Source organism: Lipotes vexillifer, unplaced genomic scaffold (assembly GCF_000442215.2).
Source record: "Lipotes vexillifer unplaced genomic scaffold, Lipotes_vexillifer_v1.1 scaffold129, whole genome shotgun sequence".
Lineage (NCBI taxonomy): Eukaryota > Metazoa > Chordata > Mammalia > Artiodactyla > Lipotidae > Lipotes > Lipotes vexillifer.
Window position 1 is genome coordinate 1,149,102 of NW_006777287.1, and position 18,104 is coordinate 1,167,205.

General features: G+C 39.1%; 1 pseudogene; it reads right to left on the reverse strand.

Moving 5' to 3' along the window:
• Positions 1-16,419: 16,419 nt before the first annotated feature.
• On the reverse strand, positions 16,420-16,939 carry LOC103068965 (uncharacterized protein C8orf59 homolog; annotated as a pseudogene).
• Between the last annotated feature and the right edge of the window lie 1,165 nt (positions 16,940-18,104).

Consider the following 18,104-nt stretch of genomic DNA (forward strand, 5'->3'; position numbering starts at 1 on the left):
TGCCAGTGGTAGTTTGATAGGGATTGCATTGAATCTATAGATTGCTTTGGGAAGTAGAGTCATTTTCACAATGTTGATTCTTCCAATCCAAGAACATGGTATATCTCTCCATCTGTTTGTATCATCTTTAATTTCTTTCATCAGTGTCTTATAATTTTCTGCATACAGGTCTTTTGTCTCCTTAGGTAGGTTTATTCCTAGATATTTTATTCTTTTTGTTGCAATGGTAAATGGGAGTGTTTTCTTGATTTCACTTTCAGATTTTTCATCATTAGTATATAGGAATGCCAGAGATTTCTGTGCATTAATTTTGTATCCTGCTACTTTACCAAATTCATTGATTAGCTCTAGTAGTTTTCTGGTAGCATCTTTAGGATTCTCTATGTAGAGTATCATGTCATCTGCAAACAGTGACAGCTTTACTTCTTCTTTTCCGATTTGGATTCCTTTTATTTCCTTTTCTTCTCTGATTGCTGTGGCTAAAACTTCCAAAACTATGTTGAATAAGAGTGGTGAGAGTGGGCAACCTTGTCTTGTTCCTGACCTTAGTGGAAATGCTTTCAGTTTTTCGCCATTGAGGATGATGTTGGCTGTGGGCTTGTCATATACGGCCTTTATTATATTGAGGAAAGTTCCCTCTACACCTACTTTCTGCAGGGTTTTTATCATAAATGGGTGTTGAATTTTGTCAAAAGCTTTCTCTGCATCTATTGAGATGATCATATGGTTTTTCTCCTTCAATTTGTTAATATGGTTAATCACATTGATAGATTTGCGTATATTGAAGAATCCTTGCATTCCTGGAATAAACCCCACTTGATCATGGTGTATGATCCTTTTAATGTGCTGTTGGATTCTGTTTGCTAGTATTTTGTTGAGGATTTTTGCATCTATGTTCATCAGTGATATTGGCCTGTAGTTTTCTTTCTTTGTGACATCCTTGTCTGGTTTTGGTATCAAGGTGATGGTGGCCTCGTAGAATGAGTTTGGGAGTGTTCCTCCCTCTGCTATATTTTGGAAGAGTTTGAGAAGAATAGGTGTTAGCTCTTCTCTAAATGTTTGATAGAATTCGCCTGTGAAGCCATCTGGTCCTGGGCTTTTGTTTGTTGGAAGATTTTTAATCACAGTTTCAATTTCAGTGTTTGTGATTGGTCTGTTCATATTTTCTATTTCTTCCTGATTCAGTCTTGGCAGTTTGTGCATTTCTAAGAATTTGTCCATTTCTTCCAGATTGTCCATTTTATTGGCATAGAGTTGCTTGTAGTAATCCCTCATGATTTTTTGTATTTCTGCAGTGTCAGTTGTTACTTCTCCTTTTTCATTTCTGATTCTATTGATTTGAGTCTTCTCCCTTATTTTCTTGATGAGTCTGGCTAATGGTTTATCAATTTTGTTAATCTTCTCAAAGAACCAGCTTTTAGTTTTATTGATCTTTGCTATTGTTTCCTTCATTTCTTTTTCATTTATTTCTGATCTGATTTTTATGATTTCTTTCCTTCTGCTAACTCTGGGGTTTTTTTGTTCTTCTTTCTCTAATTGCTTGAGGTGCAAGGTTAGGTTGTTTATTCGAGATGTTTCCTGCTTCTTAAGGTGGGCTTGTATTGCTATAAACTTCCCTCTTAGAACTGCTTTTGCTGCATCCCATAGGTTTTGGGTCGTTGTATCTCCATTGTCATTTGTTTCTAGGTATTTTTTAATTTCCTCTTTGATTTCTTCAGTGATCACTTCGTTACTAAGTAGTGTATTGTTTAGCCTCCATGTGTTTGTATTTTTTACTGCTCTTTTCCTATAATTGATATCTAATCTCATGGCGTTGTGGTCGGAAAAGATACTTGATATAATTTCAATTTTCTTAAATTTACCAAGGCTTGATTTGTGACCCAAGATATGATCTATCCTGGAGAATGTTCCATGAGCACTTGAGAAAAATGTGTATTCTGTTGTTTTTGGATGGAGTGTCCTATAAATATCAATTAAGTCCATCCTGTTTAATGTATCATTTAAAGCTTGTGTTTCCTTATTTATTTTCATTTTGGATGATCTGTCCATTGGTGAAAGTGGGGTGTTGAAGTCCCCTACTATGAATGTGTTACTGTCGATTTCCCCTTTTATGGCTGCTAGTTTTTGCCTTATGTATTGAGGTGCTCCTATGTTGGGTGCATAAATATTTACAATTGTTATATCTTCTTCTTGGATCGATCCCTTAATCATTATGTAGTGTCCTTCTTTGTCTCTTCTGATAGTCCTTATTTTAAAGTCTATTTTGTCTGATATGAGAATTGCTACTCCAGCTTTCTTTTGGTTTCCATTTGCATGGAATATCTTTTTCCATCCCCTTACTTTCAGTCTGTATGTGTCTCTAGGTCTGAAGTGGGTCTCTTGTAGACAGCATATATATGGGTCTTGTTTTTGTATCCATTCAGCCAATCTGTGTCTTTTGGTGGGAGCATTTAGTCCATTTACATTTAAGGTAATTATCGATATGTATGTTCCTATTCCCATTTTCTAAATTGTTTTGGGTTCGTTATTATAGGACTTTTCCTTCTCTTGTGTTTTTGTCTAGAGAAGTTCCTTTAGCATTTGTTGTAAAGCTGGTTTGGTGGTGCTGAACTCTCTCAGCTTTTGCTTGTCTGTAAAGGTTTTAATTTCTCCATCAAATCTGAATGAGATCCTTGCTGGGTAGAGTAATCTTGGTTGCAGGTTTTTCTCCTTCATCACTTTCAGTATGTCCTGCCACTCCCTTCTGGCTTGTAGAGTTTCTGCTGAGAGATCAGCTGTTAACCTTATGGGGATTCCCTTGTGTGTTATTTGTTGTTTTTCCCTTGCTGCTTTTAATATGCTTTCTTTGTATTTAGTTTTTGACAGTTTGATTAATATGTGTCTTGGCGTATTTCTCCTTGAATTTATCCTGTATGGGACTCTCTGTGCTTCCTGGACTTGATTAACGATTTCCTTTCCCATATTAGGGAAGTTTTCAACTATAATCTCTTCAAATATTTTCTCAGTCCCTTTCTTTTTCTCTTCTTCTTCTGGAACCCCTATAATTCGAATGTTGGTGCGTTTAATGTTGTCCCAGAGGTCTCTGAGACTGTCCTCAGTTCTTTTCATTCTTTTTTCTTTATTCTGCTCTGCAGTAGTTATTTCCACTATTTTATCTTCCAGGTCACTTATCCGTTCTTCTGCCTCATTTATTCTGCTATTGATCCCATCTAGAGTATTTTTCATTTCATTTATTGTGTTGTTCATCATTGTCTGTTTCATCTTTATTTCTTCTAGGTCCTTGTTAACTGCTTCTTGCATTTTGTCCATTCTATTTCCAAGATTTTGGATCATCTTTACTATCATTATTCTGAACTCTTTTTCAGGTAGACTGCCTATTTCCTCTTCATTTGTTAGGTCTGGTGGGTTTTTATCCTGCTCCTTCATCTGCTGTGTGTTTTTCTGTCTTCTCATTTTGCTTATCTTACTGTGATTGGGTTCACCTTTTTGCAGGCTGCAAGTTCGTAGCTCCCGTTGTTTTTGATGTCTGTCTCCAGTGGCTAAGGTTGGTTCAGTGCGTTGTGTAGGCTTCCTGGTGGAGGGGACTAGTGGCTGTGTTGTGGTGTATGAGGCTAGATCTTGTCTCTCTAGTGGGCAGGTCCACGTCTGGTGGTGTGTTTTGGGGTGTCTGTGGACTTATTATGATTTTAGGCAGCCTCTCTGCTAGTGGGTGGGGTTGTGTTCCTGTTTTGCTATATGGTTGGCATAGGTTGTCCAGCACTGTAGCTTGCTGGTCGTTGAGTGAAGCTGGGTGCTGGTGTTGAGATGGAGATCTCTGGGAGATTTTCGCCGTTTGATATTATGTGGGGCTGGGAGTTCTCTTCTTGACGAGTGTTCTGAAGTTGGCTCTCCCACCTCAGAGGCAGAGTCCTGACTCCTGGCTGGAGCAGCAAGAGCCTTTCATCCACTCGGCTTGATCATGGTGATGGTTTCATGAGTGTTTGCATATGTCCAAATTCATCAAATTGTATACAGGCAGACCTCGAAGATATTGCTGGTTCGGTTCCAGCCACTGTTTTTCTTTTCTTTTCTTCTGCACTTCATCTAGTTTCAGTGGCTCAAACGGTGTGGCGGGGAGAGGCCTCAAACCCAGCACCTTCAGACCAGAGTTTCTAGTACAAAGCGGCTGCACAACTTCCCAACTCAAGATGGAGCTGTGTATCATCTTTAAAACAACACCAGCTTTGGGACTTCCCTGGTGGCACAGTGGTTAAGAACCCACTGTCAATGCAGGGGACACGGGTTCGAGCCCTGGTCTGGAAAGATCCCACATGCCGTGGAGCAACTAAGCCTGTGGGCCACAACTACTGAGCCTGTGCTCTAGAGCTCGCGAGCCACAACTACTGAGTCTGCATGCCACAACTACTGAAGCCTATGAGCCTAGAGCCCATGCTCCACAACAAGAGAAGCCACCGCAATGAGAAGCCCGCGCACCACAATGAAGAGTAGCCCCTGCTCGCTGCAGCTAGAGAAAGCCTGAGCACAGCAACGAAGACCCAATGCAGCCAAAACAAAAACAAAAACAATAAAACCAAAAACCTAGTTTTCTGTACTATTTTTTGTAATGTCCTGTGAATCTATAATTATCTCAAAATAAAAAGTTAAATACAGTATGGTGACAGATGGTTACTAGACGTATCATGGTGATAAATTTGTAAGAAATATAAATGTTGAACCACTATGCTGTGTACCTGAAACTATTATAATATAGTATGTCAACTATATGTCAATTAAAAAAAAAAAGTTAAGTACAACAAAAAAGGTACCAGGATGAAACTGACTTAATATGGAGTGCAATCTAACTTTTAAAAAACAGTATTTCTACAGTTTTTAAACAGTTCTAGACCAGGGGATGGCAAACTACAGGCTGCAGGTCAAATCTAGTCCTTGGCCGGTTTTGTAAATAAAATTTTATTGGAAAACAACCATGTCCGTTCGTTTACATATTGTCTGTGGCTGCATTTGCTACAGCAGCAGAGTTGAGTAGTTAGACTGCAGGACTGGCAAAGCCTCAAATATTTACTATTTGGCTCTTTACAGAAAAAGTTTGCTAATCCCTGTTTCAAATAATAATAGAAAGTTGGAAATCTTCCAAATTTATTTTATGAAGCACTGTTACCTTACCTAAAAAATATAGTCCTAATACAAACAGTTATCTGGAGATTATTTCATCTTATAGATGCAAATATCTTTAAGAAAATATTAGCAATTTGAGTCCAGTGAGGATCAAAAGAAAAATTTACCCCATGATCAAATTGGGTTTTCCGATAAGACAAAGATGGTTAATGCTAGTCCATTTATCAACTTACTTATTACATCAACAAATTAAGAAGAAAAACTATACAACCGTATCAATGGATATAAAAAGGGCATTTGACACAATTCAGCAGTAATTCTTAAAATTTTGTAGGAAACTACAAAAATTCGGCAAAGATCATAGTCTCAAAACCACCAGGAAGTATAAAACTAAAAGGTAAAATGCTGAAGACCATTTCCATTAAGACCAGTAACAACATGGGGTTGTTCCTATGCCAACAGTGTTTGAAAGCTCTAGCTAATGCAATTAAGTATGAAGATGAAATAAACTGCTTCAATATCAAGAAGGGAGAGAAAATCATTTTTATTTGCAGGTTATATCATTGTATACTCAGAAAACTAGCACAGGGAATTTTGACAAGGTGATGGGGTACAAGATTGAAACAGATGGAGAGGAAAAAAATATCCTATTTCCAATAATGACAACACAAAATACCTAAAAGTGAATGTAACGAGAATGGTGCTGGACTCAAAATAGAAAAACTAATAGTTATTATTCTGGAATATAATATAAAACTTAAGCACATGGAGAGACAGACCATATTCCTGGGCAGGAATATGGTAAAATAAAAATATCACTGGTTCAATATTAACCGTATTGACATAACCAAGTGCCAAGCAGAATTCCAATTCTTTTCCAGCTTGGTAAAACAATTTCAAACTCTGTATGCACATATAAATAGCCAAGAAAATTACGTAAAGGAATACTGAAGGGATGCTTGGACTAGCAGATATTAACATTTACAATAAAACTAATGCAATCAAAACAGGGATAAATAGGCCAGTAAAATAAAAGAAAATGTCCATACTTTGATCTTAATATGTACAGGAATAGATATGACACCAGCGATGTTCAATTGAGGGAGTACAGAAAAGTTCACTATGTAAAAGCCAGGGGAAAGAGGAGGAATGAACAAAGGCTATGGAAATGCAGAGAAGGAATCAAAGTGCCCAAATAACCAGAAAAGATCTCAACCACTAATAGGTGGAAAAGGTAAAACAGAACTAGATATAATTATTCAGTCCTCAGAACAATAAAAAATGAAAAAGAACATCATCCAGTGCTGGAGAGGATTTGGGGAAATGGGGGTATTTATATATTGCTGATGGGAATATTTCATACACATTTCCGTATACATAGATATATGTATTATACATTGTATATATCGATATAATATATACACAATGTATTATAAAATATATATATAACACATTTGAGAGGCATTTGGCAATGTCTATTTTAAAAATTCACACACTTGTACCTAATAATACGGTTCAAATACAGCAAAAGCCAACACAAGCAAAGAGAAACGCACAAATCACCATTACACTGCCCTCTACAGAGCAGGTAGGTGAAAAACAAAATCAGAGAGGGTATACCAGTTTTGAACAACACAATTAACAATCGGAGAACACATATTCTTTGAAAGCAATAGATGGCACATTTATGGCACTTGGCATAAGGCAAGTCTCCACAGGTTTCTAGGAACGTTCATGACACAAATCATATTATCTAACCTCTGAGAAATTAGGTTAGAAATCAATAACAAAAGGATTAACTGTTTATTGCAAAACAGAAACGCGCTTCAAAGTGACACGTGTGAAATGAAAAAAAATCATAACTGAATTTTAAAATACTTGGAAATGAACAATAATGATAATACGATACAACAAATCTTGTGGGTCTTAGATGGAAATGTATAGCCTTAAGGCTTAAATTAGAAAAAGAAAGGATGACTAACAATTAGCTGGGCATCCGATGTAAAAGATCCCATCACTGAATCCACAGTAGCCCCATCACCCACCCAGATTCCGCCCCCCACCATCACTCAGCTCAGAGTAGCCAACCCCCTTCAAAATCACCTCTGAGCGACGCTAACTCGTAAACAGCTGAGAACCGCTTCCCTTCTAAGTGCGGACCTCTAACACCCGGGTGTTTAGTGGAGGGGCGGGGCGTGTCTCATGCGCATGCTCAAAAGCACTTGAGAAGCTCCGTTCCCCAATCAACAGGGCACTTTCACGCAGAGTCCGTGAGAGTTCCCTTACCCTCTGCGGCTTTGCTGGGCTCGGAATATGGCCGTATCCAAGTGTTGCTGCCTCAGGGGGCCGCCATCATGGAAGTGTGTCCGTGCCGTACAGTGGAAGAAGCTGTTGCCTCCTGCCTCACTCAGCCTAACAGTGGGGCTGCCTTGGGTGGAGGTGGACTACCCTTCTCTGGGTAGACTTCCTGGTGCATGGGGGTCTTTGCATTTAGCCTCTGAGGGGCTCCTAGGGACATGGCACGGGTGAGAGGGGAGCCATTACTAATGAAAAGAGTAAGAATAAGAACCCAGAGTGAGTCTGGGAGATACCACTGGAGTTGAGGGGAGAAATATCAGGATGGTACTCTCCCCTGGCTGATACTATGGAGTGTTGTAGAAGGAAGAGTAGGAGCGATACTGTACCCCCCCCCCAGATACCACGAGGGGAGAGAAGTCGGGGTGGGAGCGTCGGGGTAATCTCAATCAACCCTCACACTAGTGACTCCAACTGAAATAATTGGTATCAACAAAAATTAATCTATTTTTGGGCCGCACCTCCTGGCTGGTAGGATCTCAGTTCCCCAACCAGGGATTGAACCCGGGTCACCACAGTGAAAGCCCAGAATCTTAACCAGCAGGCCACCAGGGACACCCCCCCCCAATTAGTTTTAAATTGATATGGCTAATGGTTGTTTTCTCTGTCTAATGTAATGTGTCAATAAAAACATCTTCTAGGATTATTCATACTTCCTTGTAAAGTAACATCTAAGTAATAATTATGCAAGTGCAGCCTTACAACAAATTTCCAATCCTGTCCCACAAGGAGTTTGTTGCCCCTTAGGGCCTCAAATATGGAAATTATGGAGAAGCCATTGCCCCTATGGGAGATGTCGTGGGGGCAGAGGTGAGAAGAATCCACGATATCCCTTCAATGGATGAACTGCTACACATTCTTCAAAACCCATCTCATATGTGTCCTGTGGGAAGCCCTCTCTGACGGTGGTAGAAGCTCCATGCTAGCTGAAGATCCTTCTGACGCGCAGGTCCTATTTGAAAGGACCTGGCCCTGAGCTCTGGTGTTCTCTATGTCTTTGTGCCCTCAGACCGGTCATGTCCTTTTTGGGTCCCAGTTCAACATTCTGGACAGCAGAGGGCTGGACTCTGTGATTACCCAATAATAGTGTGAAATTTTTTCATTAAAAACCTGGGTGTAAAATAAATAAGCTAACATTGCCTTCTATCTACTGACACATGGTTGTGGCTGTTTGTCCAGAGGTCCCTGCTCAGTAAATATTGTAAACTATTTTTTACCTACTAAAGGAAGGCATGCAAGACAAGACTGATCAGAAGACTGTGGATATTACTCCTTGCATCTACCGTAGGGCAAAGACGTACTCATCATTACATCCTTAGCTGCAGATATGAAAATATTCTGACCTTGTGTTCTTCCTTGTTTTCAACTACATGCCCATATAAATGTGAGGATTCGAGACTGGCCTTCTCCAGGATGCAGGGCAGTCAGTGGTAGAGTTTAAAAGGAGACTCTGATCTTCCTACTTAAAGTGCAGTCCTCCAGCATTTCCAATTCACATCACTCTGCCCTATCCACCCCTCTTTAGCAGTTATCACCTTTCAACAATGTTTATTGCCTCTCTTCCCCACTAGGATGTCAGGTCCAGGAAGCTAGGGACTTGGGGGCTGTTTTGTTTTACCAAACATCAAGTACCAAGAGCAGTGACTGGTGATCAATAAATATTTGGTGAATGAACAAATAGGGTCTTACATACTTAGAAGTTCTTCATCTCTAGTATTTTCTGCATTACTCTAGAAAACAATTTTATAATGAGTCATGTCATCCAGAGATGCCTGCAGAGTCTTTAGGAGGGAATAATTAATCTTTTAAGAAAATGAATCCAGTGTATGTGTTTTGCTGCTCTCTACATGTATGGTAAGATACTAAAAATAAGGCAGTTGATTACTCCACATATGTGAGAAGCAGAAATCACTGCAGTATCAGCACGAACAAAGAAATGAGCAAACAGTAAATGAATAAGATAATTTCTGATAAAAAGGAAGGCTATGAAGAAAACGAAAGCATGGCGAGGAGCTAGAGAGTTGTGGGGTAGATTGGGGAAGAAAAACATCCGAAGAAAGGACATTTGAGCAGGTGCACGAGTGGTGTGATGGGGTGAGCCCTGGGGCCAGAGCACTTTTGGCAGGGACCACAGAAAGTATCAATGCCATGGAGCTTCTGCCTCCCTGCTCATCCCACAACTGGGTGGCATCTCTGGGCTGGGGCCAAAGATTTTCTTACCCCATTCAAGAAAGGGACATCACTTTTCTCCATGCAGACTTCCTCTCTTTACATTTAAGTGTTTATCTAACAGTTTAATTTTCCCAATTAACTTAAATATTAGTTAGTTTAAATAATATAATTAGCACTTATGCACCTACCACCCAAAAGAAAAGGTATGGCCTTAATAACCTCCATCTCTCCATGTGTTCCCCCAATCGATGGCCCTGCCTGCCCTCAACTGAGGTAAACATCATCCTAAATCCCAAGTTCATCAATTTTTGATTTCCTTTTTATATAATTTTATCACAACTATACAAAATCCTAAATAGTTCATGTTCTTTATATTAGTAGCTTTAAATTTTATAAACGTGTGTTATGTTTTATATACTATTTTGGGAATCACAGCGTTTGTTTTTTCCCTTAAATTCATCCTTATTGTTGGGTACTGTTCTAGTTAGTTCATTTTGACTCCATCCATTTTTGTTTCCAGGTCTTGCTATTGTGAACAGGATGCCATGCATATCCTAGGTTTCATGTGCAAGTGTTTCTCGTGGATATATTCCTAAGAGTGGACTGGATAGATTGTGAGGTATGTACATATTCATTGTAGGAGGAAATGCTAACTATTTTCTAAAGTAGTTACACTGATCTATATTCCTTCAACAGGGCAAAAAGATCCTGTAGCTGTACATCCTCTGCAACATTGTACTGTCAGACTTAAATTTTTGCAAATTGAATGGGTGTAAAATGTCATCTCATCGTGTCATGATTTGTATTTCCCTGATCACTGATGACTTTGAACATCTCTTCATATGTTTTTTTTTTTGAGCCAGCAATAAAATGAAGACTATATTATTAAACTTACATAACAAAAGTTCCAGTCCCCAACTCTAACTACTTGAATATGTTGGCTCCTTTTGGTCATTTTTTATTCTTCAAAGGAAAACAGCCATGAAGTTGATACAATGCAGAAAAGAAAACTTTACATGCTGAAAGGAAAGTAATAGCACTCTTATTTGCACTTGACTCAATCAATTATGCAACCTCAGGAACACAATAAATGCACATTGACTGTTTATACATCATTAATATTCCAAAATCAACTATATTATCATAAATTTTCTTTACTTATCTCAGAATATAATCTCCAAAGACTGTAGTCTCCATGAAACAATTGTCCATCTGGAATTACTCTGTCCCCCTAAATGAGGCTAGTTACTTTTTTCCTATTAGGAAGCCATCCAAAGTTTGATTCCTTTCACAGTCATATCTCAAATGTCTATTTCTGAATTTATTTTGTTGCAAGCTTACAGTTAGCATACAATGCGAAAAGAAAACTTTACATGCTGAAAGGAAAGTAATAGCACTCTTATTTGCACTTGACTCAATCAATTATGCAACCTCAGGAACACAATAAATGCACATTGACTGTTTATACATCATTAATATTCCAAAATCAACTATATTATCATAAATTTTCTTTACTTATCTCAGAATATAATCTCCAAAGACTGTAGTCTCCATGAAACAATTGTCCATCTGGAATTACTCTGTCCCCCTAAATGAGGCTAGTTACTTTTTTCCTATTAGGAAGCCATCCAAAGTTTGATTCCTTTCACAGTCATATCTCAAATGTCTATTTCTGAATTTATTTTGTTGCAAGCTTACAGTTAGCATTTGACAAAACTTTTACCTTTTTTATACCCACGATAATTTGACAAAACAGTTTTTACGTTTCATATGTTTATTGGCTCTTTTTTTTTTCCTTCTCTGAAATAGTCTAATAGACTTAGTTTTTTAAAAACGTAACCATAGTGCTATTACGACACTCACATTAACAGTGATTCCTGGAGCTCTATTAGACATGTATGCATGCCAAACATGCTTCCACTAATTCCATTTCTTCTTTCATTTATTCATTCAACAGACACTCAGACCAGGGCTATAGGGGCAGAAAGAGAATCTGGGATAATCAGAGAGTCCAACCCTCTAAGAAAGTAAAAATTAGCTCAGGGTATAAAAGTCTGCTCTGCCACTCATAAGGCTGGGAGAACAGACACAGATTAAGTCAGATGCGAAATTAACAGAAAATATTATTTCTCCCAAGGATGTCCTGCAGCTGTAATGCCATAAATAACTCCTACTTTGAGTGACTACTGCTTTTTTACTCACTGAGAAACTGTTCTCTACAATCATAGGCTATCAGAAACTGCTGTTTGAAGTGATATCAGTACAGATAAAACATCCCACTCTTGCTGAAGATTATAAGTCACTTAGACACCGCAGCTAAGATTTCCAACCCCAGTGCAGAGAGAAGGGGTATCTAGATACAAAATTCTGTATCTATCTTAACTTTATTGTTTCCAAGGAAACAGGATTCTGGGTTCACTTCACAGTCCACATACAGCCCTGCTTTGCTTTGAGTTTACCAAAACACTGCTTCATTCACATTTCACCTGAACTTCACCATTCCTCAGAATTCCATAATAAGTCTATTTTTTCCTTTGTTTAGTGAGCCACCCCATGGTTCCTCTGGCGTGTGGTCTCCCTCACTGACTGATAGATTTGTCTGACTACAGATTAATCCCGGATGGTCTTAGGCTAATTGGGATAGGACACCCTTACATTCCAGATTGTTAAACTGAGGCCCAGAGGGGATGTGATTGGACTGAGAGCATCCAGCAAGTTCACACCTGAGCCCCTCAAAACACCTTCCTCACTTGAGGATTCAGAAAGGCCTTCAGAGGGTTACAGAGCCTTCTACCTCTTTCAGGAAGATTCCCTGGAGGAGATATCTGAACTTGGTTTTGAAAGATAAGTAGGCATTCCCAGGTGAAGGGTAGCATGACTTCTTCCCCTTCTGCCCCAGTAACATCTCCCAGAGGGCACAGGCATCTCCAGAATTTCCATATTGGGGGTGATAAGGGGCAACAAATTGGTTGAAGGGCAGAATCAATCTTGCCTTAAAGCTACATTTGCAAAGTAAGGGCACTATTACTATATAGATTTTATGAGAAAATAAAAATAAATTTTCCCAAAGATAATTTTATTGACATATTGCATTAGATTAAAGGAAAAATCAAAAACCATTATTGGTAAGAACTTTTACTTTAGCGCGGGTAGCTGGAGTGGGAGATTATGTAGATTATGGGAGCATCCAAACCCCACAGCCAACTCCCACAAGCCCAGCAGAGGGGAATCTAACACTGACTCCTCCCCCTTTTCCCCAGGGCTATATCCTAGGAGGGCTTGCAGGTCCCTGATTTCTTCCCTTTCTCCCCTCGTGGTATGTTCCAGGAGAGGCCCGCAAGCAGTCCTCCTTCTCCTTCTCATCCTGTAGTATCTGCCAGGAGATAACAGCCACTGGCACCTCTGCGTCTTTCCAGAGGCCTCTCAGCTTCTCTGGACATTATTACACAGATCCCAGGATGCCCGCCCAGAGAAACGTCCCCACCCTCTCTCCCCACCACCTGTGAGACAGCGCTAGTGCTCAGCAATGTGAGTTTAGAGGCTTCCTCATCCTCTGTACGGAATGGACACTCCTTCAACATGGCGTACTCCATGAGGAAGCGCAACCTGGGCGCGGCCATGTTCCCCGCCTGACAACGCTGCCTAGGGGCACTGAAGGCAACCAAACACAGACTCCGTAACATCTCCATGTTGGCTCTGGCTGACTGCGGCTTCGAATGTGATTTTGCGCATGTGCAGAACCACGCCCCTTCGTGTAAAGCCCCAAACCCCGAGAAGGGGCGGTGCTAGGGGTGGTGACCGGAAGCTGCTGTGGTTTTCAGCCGCGGTTTAATAGTTGTTGTCAAGAGGATCCCAGTGCTTTTTGCCGGAGGGATGTGGAGGTGATGGGGACCCGGGGAGGGTGAGTGTTGGGGAATTCTGTGTGGTCAGTAATGGAATCGGTTGTCTGAATGTAGTTGGATGATTCGCTTGTTATTTTTCAGGCTTTCCTCTTTTCTCATATCAACGTTAAGGTCTTAAAGTTCACTCTGAGACCCACAAGGTTTGGTGCATTATAAGTGTTTTCTAAGAGTTGATTATTATTTTTTTGCTCATGAATTATTTAAAAGTGCGCTTTCATTTTACAAAAGTTTATCCTTTTACTAGACTTCTAACCTTAGTTTTCTGTGGTTAGAAAAATGTCTACATGAAGCTCATTCCTTGAAATATGAGGGGAGTCATGGCCTAGTCCTTGGTGAATTGTTTTATAAATGTTCCATGTATAATTCGAAAATAATATTTAATTGTTTAGTCGTCAATTGTGTTGTACAAAATTTGTACTTTTTTTCCCTGCTAGTTCTATTACAGAGAAAGGAGAGATTAAGTCTTCACTGTGATGATGATTTGTTCATTTCTCCTTCCTGCTGTCCATGATACATTTTGAGTTAAGTTTTGTATAAAGTGTGAGACTTAGATCAAGGTGCATTTATTTGGATGTCCAATTACTCAAGCACCGTTTGTTAAAAAAGACGGTAGTTCCTCCACGGACTCGTTCTGTACCTGTGTCAAAAATAAATTTGCCATACTTTTGTGTGGCTATTTCTAGCTTCTCTATTATGTTCCATTTATTTATGTGTCTATCTATGTGTCTTTTATCATGAATGTGTGTTGAATTTTGTCAATACTGTGTGAATTTATATGGTTTTTCTTCTTTGGCTTGTTAATATGGGGGAATGCCCTTATTGATTTTTGAATATTGAATCAGCCTTACATTCCTGGAATAAGCCTCACTTGGTTGTGGTGTATAATTCTTTTTTTATATTGCAGGAATTGATTGGTTAATGCTTTGTTTTTGAGGATTTTTGTGTCTAAGTTCGTGAGAGATGTTGGTCTATAGTTTTCTTTTTTTGTACTTTCTTTTTCTGATTTTCGTATTAGGGTAATACTGATCTCAATAAATGAATTAGAAAGTGTTCTATTTTCTGGAAGAGATTGTGTAGAATTATGTTATTTTTCTTAAAATGTTTGATAGAATTCTCCAGTGAAACCATCTGGGCCTGGAAATTTCCTTTTGGAAGCTTTTGATTATGGCTTCAATTTCTGTAGTAGTCAAATGACTATTTGGGTTATCTATTTAATATCTTTTCAGAGTATCTTCATATTTAATAGTGGGTAAGTTGTGGGAGTCTCTGTTTTGTGAGGAATTGGACTATTTCATCCAAGTTGTTGAATTTATGTGCATAAAGTGGTGTGTGGTATTCCCTTACTTTTCTTTTAACGGCTGCAGGATCTATAGTTATATCTCCTGTTTCATTTCTGTATTGGTAATTTGTGTCTTATCTCTTTTTATCTTTGTCAGTCTTGCTAGAGGATTACCAATTTTATCGGTCTTTTCAAAGAACCAGCTTTTGTTTTCATTGATTTTTCTCTATTGTTTTTGTTTTCAATTTTATTGATTTCTGCTCTTATATCTATTACTTCTTTCTATTTGCTTTGGGTTTTCTTTGCTCTTCTTTTTCTAGTATCTTATGGTGGGAGCTTACCTTACTGATTTAATACCTTACTTCTTTTCTAATATAAACATTTAGCATTATAAATTTCCCTCTCAACACTGCTTTATCTGCATCCCGCAAATTTTGATATGTTGTATTTTGATTTTCATTCATTACTTTTTAATTTCCCTTGAGACTTCCTCTTTGATCCATGTATTATATAGAAATGTGTTGTTTAATTTCCAAATGTTTGGAGACTTTCCTGTTACCTTTCTGTTATTGATTTCTAGTTTGATGCTATTATAATCAGGGAACATATGCTGTATGATTTCAATTTATTAAGGTTTGTTTTATGACCCTGGAGAATGTAGCACAGGTGCTTGAAGAGAATGGGTATTCTATTAGTGTTTGGCTGCAGTAGGATGGGTATGTTCAGTTAGGACACCCTTTTCTTGGTCCTTTGAATAAGGGGAGCAGGCTTTTCTTAGAGCTTTTTTTGTCTGTAGCTATTGATGGTTCTGAGTTATAAGCTTTTCTAGTGCCCTGTTTGTGATATATGGGAGGGAAAATGAAACCCAGGGAACTCACTGCTGTGTTGTTCCTTAGGCCCTGAGGTCTGTGGACTGTCTGCCTTTCCTTTTTACCTTTCAGAGTCTTTCTGTTTGTATTTGCTGTTATGTCATTTTTTCCCTGGTCTCTTCTACATTCATTATTCTCTTCTACCTGTATTTTCCTGTATTAACTTTGTTAATTTACATTTTGCTAGGGAAGCATCTGTTTCACATCAATATTAAAATATGTTGCTATACAGTTATGCATAATATCCTGCAATAACTACTTTGAAACACTGCCTGATCTGGGAAAGATTCTCATTCTCTCTCTCTCTCTCTCTCTCTCTCTCTCTCTCTCTCTCTCTCTCTCTCTCTCTCGCTCTCTCTCTCTCTCTCTTTCTCGCTCTCTCTCTTTCTCTCTCTCTCTCTCTGTGTGTGTGTGTGTGTGTGTGTGTGTGTGTGTGTGTTTTTAAACTCTTTTTTATCTCATTTGCTAGGGGGTTATCTGTGACATCCGTCATTTTAAAGGACCAGCTCTTTGTTTTCTTTAAACTCCCATTGTTATATTTATTTGACTTATTTAAGGTTTTTATTAGTTACTATTTTCCTTTTAGGGGGTTGCTTCATTTTGTTTTTTTTCTACGTCTGACGTTTTAGATTGAATACTTAGCTCTTCTTTGTTTTATTTATTTATTTATTGTATAAAACATTTACTTTGTTGGTCTTTGGGGGCAGTTTGATACATTACCAGTGTATTACAGCTGAGCCATTAATCTTGTAGCTTCCTCACCATTAACTGGTTCATTTTTATGACACTGCTGAGGAGTCCGGTGTTTCTGCAGAGGTTCAAGAGAGGCCTTTTAAGAAATGTTCAGGTTCCTTTTGTATATCTCTAGAAGCTGTTTCCACTCTATTAACTTTTTCATCATTCACAATGTTTATCTTCTTAAGATTAGTGGTAACTGGTTTTGCTGTTTTTTTTTTTTTTTTTTCGGTATGCGGGCCTCTCCCAGCTGTGGCCTCTCCCATTGCAGAGCACAGGCTCCGGACGCGCAGGCTCAGCGGCCATGGCTCACGGGCCCAGCCGCTCCGCGGCATGTGGGATCCTCCCGGAACGGGGCGCGAACCCGTGTCCCCTGCATCGGCAGGCGGACTCTCAACCACTGCACCACCAGGGAAGCCGGGTTTTGCTGTATTTTTTAACCTTAAAGTTTTTTGGCTGGCTCTATGGAATACATTCCTGGACTTCTGCCCTCTTAGTTTGTTCTTGGCCATTGTCTTTGATACCCTCGTGCAGCTGCTCAAGCTCCAGGTGATACCATCTACACCTGTTATATTTATTTTTAATTAAAAATAAAGCCATTTAAATCTATAAATTTCACTCTGTATACAACTTTAGCGTGTTCCATGACTTCTGGTAAAAATTGTTTAGCTTCTGTATTGATTTCCGACTTTGATCCTGGGTTTTTTAGCAAAGTGTTTCTTTAATTTCTTTTTATTTTTTTTGCGGTACGCGGGCCTCTCACTGTTGTGGCCTCTCCCGTTGCGGAGCACAGGCTCCGGACGCGCAGGCTCAGCGGCCATGGCTCACGGGCCCAGCCACTCCGCGGCATGTGGGATCCTCCTGGACCGGGCCACGAACCCGTGTCCCCTACATCGGCAGGTGGACTCTCAACCACTGCGCCACCAGGGAAGCCTGTTTCTTTTCTTTTAAAACAGATTTATTTATTTAGATATATAAAACAGACTTATTTATATATATTCAATACCTTAAAATTCACCCATTTTAAAGTATACAATTCAGTGGTTTTTAGTACATTCACAGAGTTGTTCAGTCATCACCACAATCTAATTTTAGCATATTTTCAACACCCCAGAAAGAAACCTTGCACACATTAGCAGATATTCACCATTCATGCCACCCCCCCACCCCCAGCCCTAGGCAACTTCTAATCAGTTTTCTGTCTCTATATATTTGCCTATTCTGGACATTTCATATAAATGGAATCATAAAATATGTCGTCTTTGTGACTGGCTTCTTTCATGTAAGATAATGATTTCAAGGTTCATTCATGTTATAGCGTGTATTGGTACTTCTTGTTTTATTGCCAAATAATATTCCATTGTATGGACACACCAAATTTTGTTTATCTGTTCATCAGTTGATGGACATTTAAGTGCTTTCTGCTTTTGGGCTACTATGAATAATACTGCTGTGAATATCTGTATACAAGTTTTGGAGTGGACATGGGTTTTCATTTCTCTTGGTAGATACCTAGGAGTGGAACTGCTGGGTCATATGACAACTCTATGGGTAGCATTTTGAGGAACTGCCAACCTGTTTTTCAGAGTGGCTGCACCATTTTACAATTCTACCAGTAATGTATGAGCTCAATTTCATTCACATCTCACAAACACTTGTTACTGTCTTTTTTTTGCC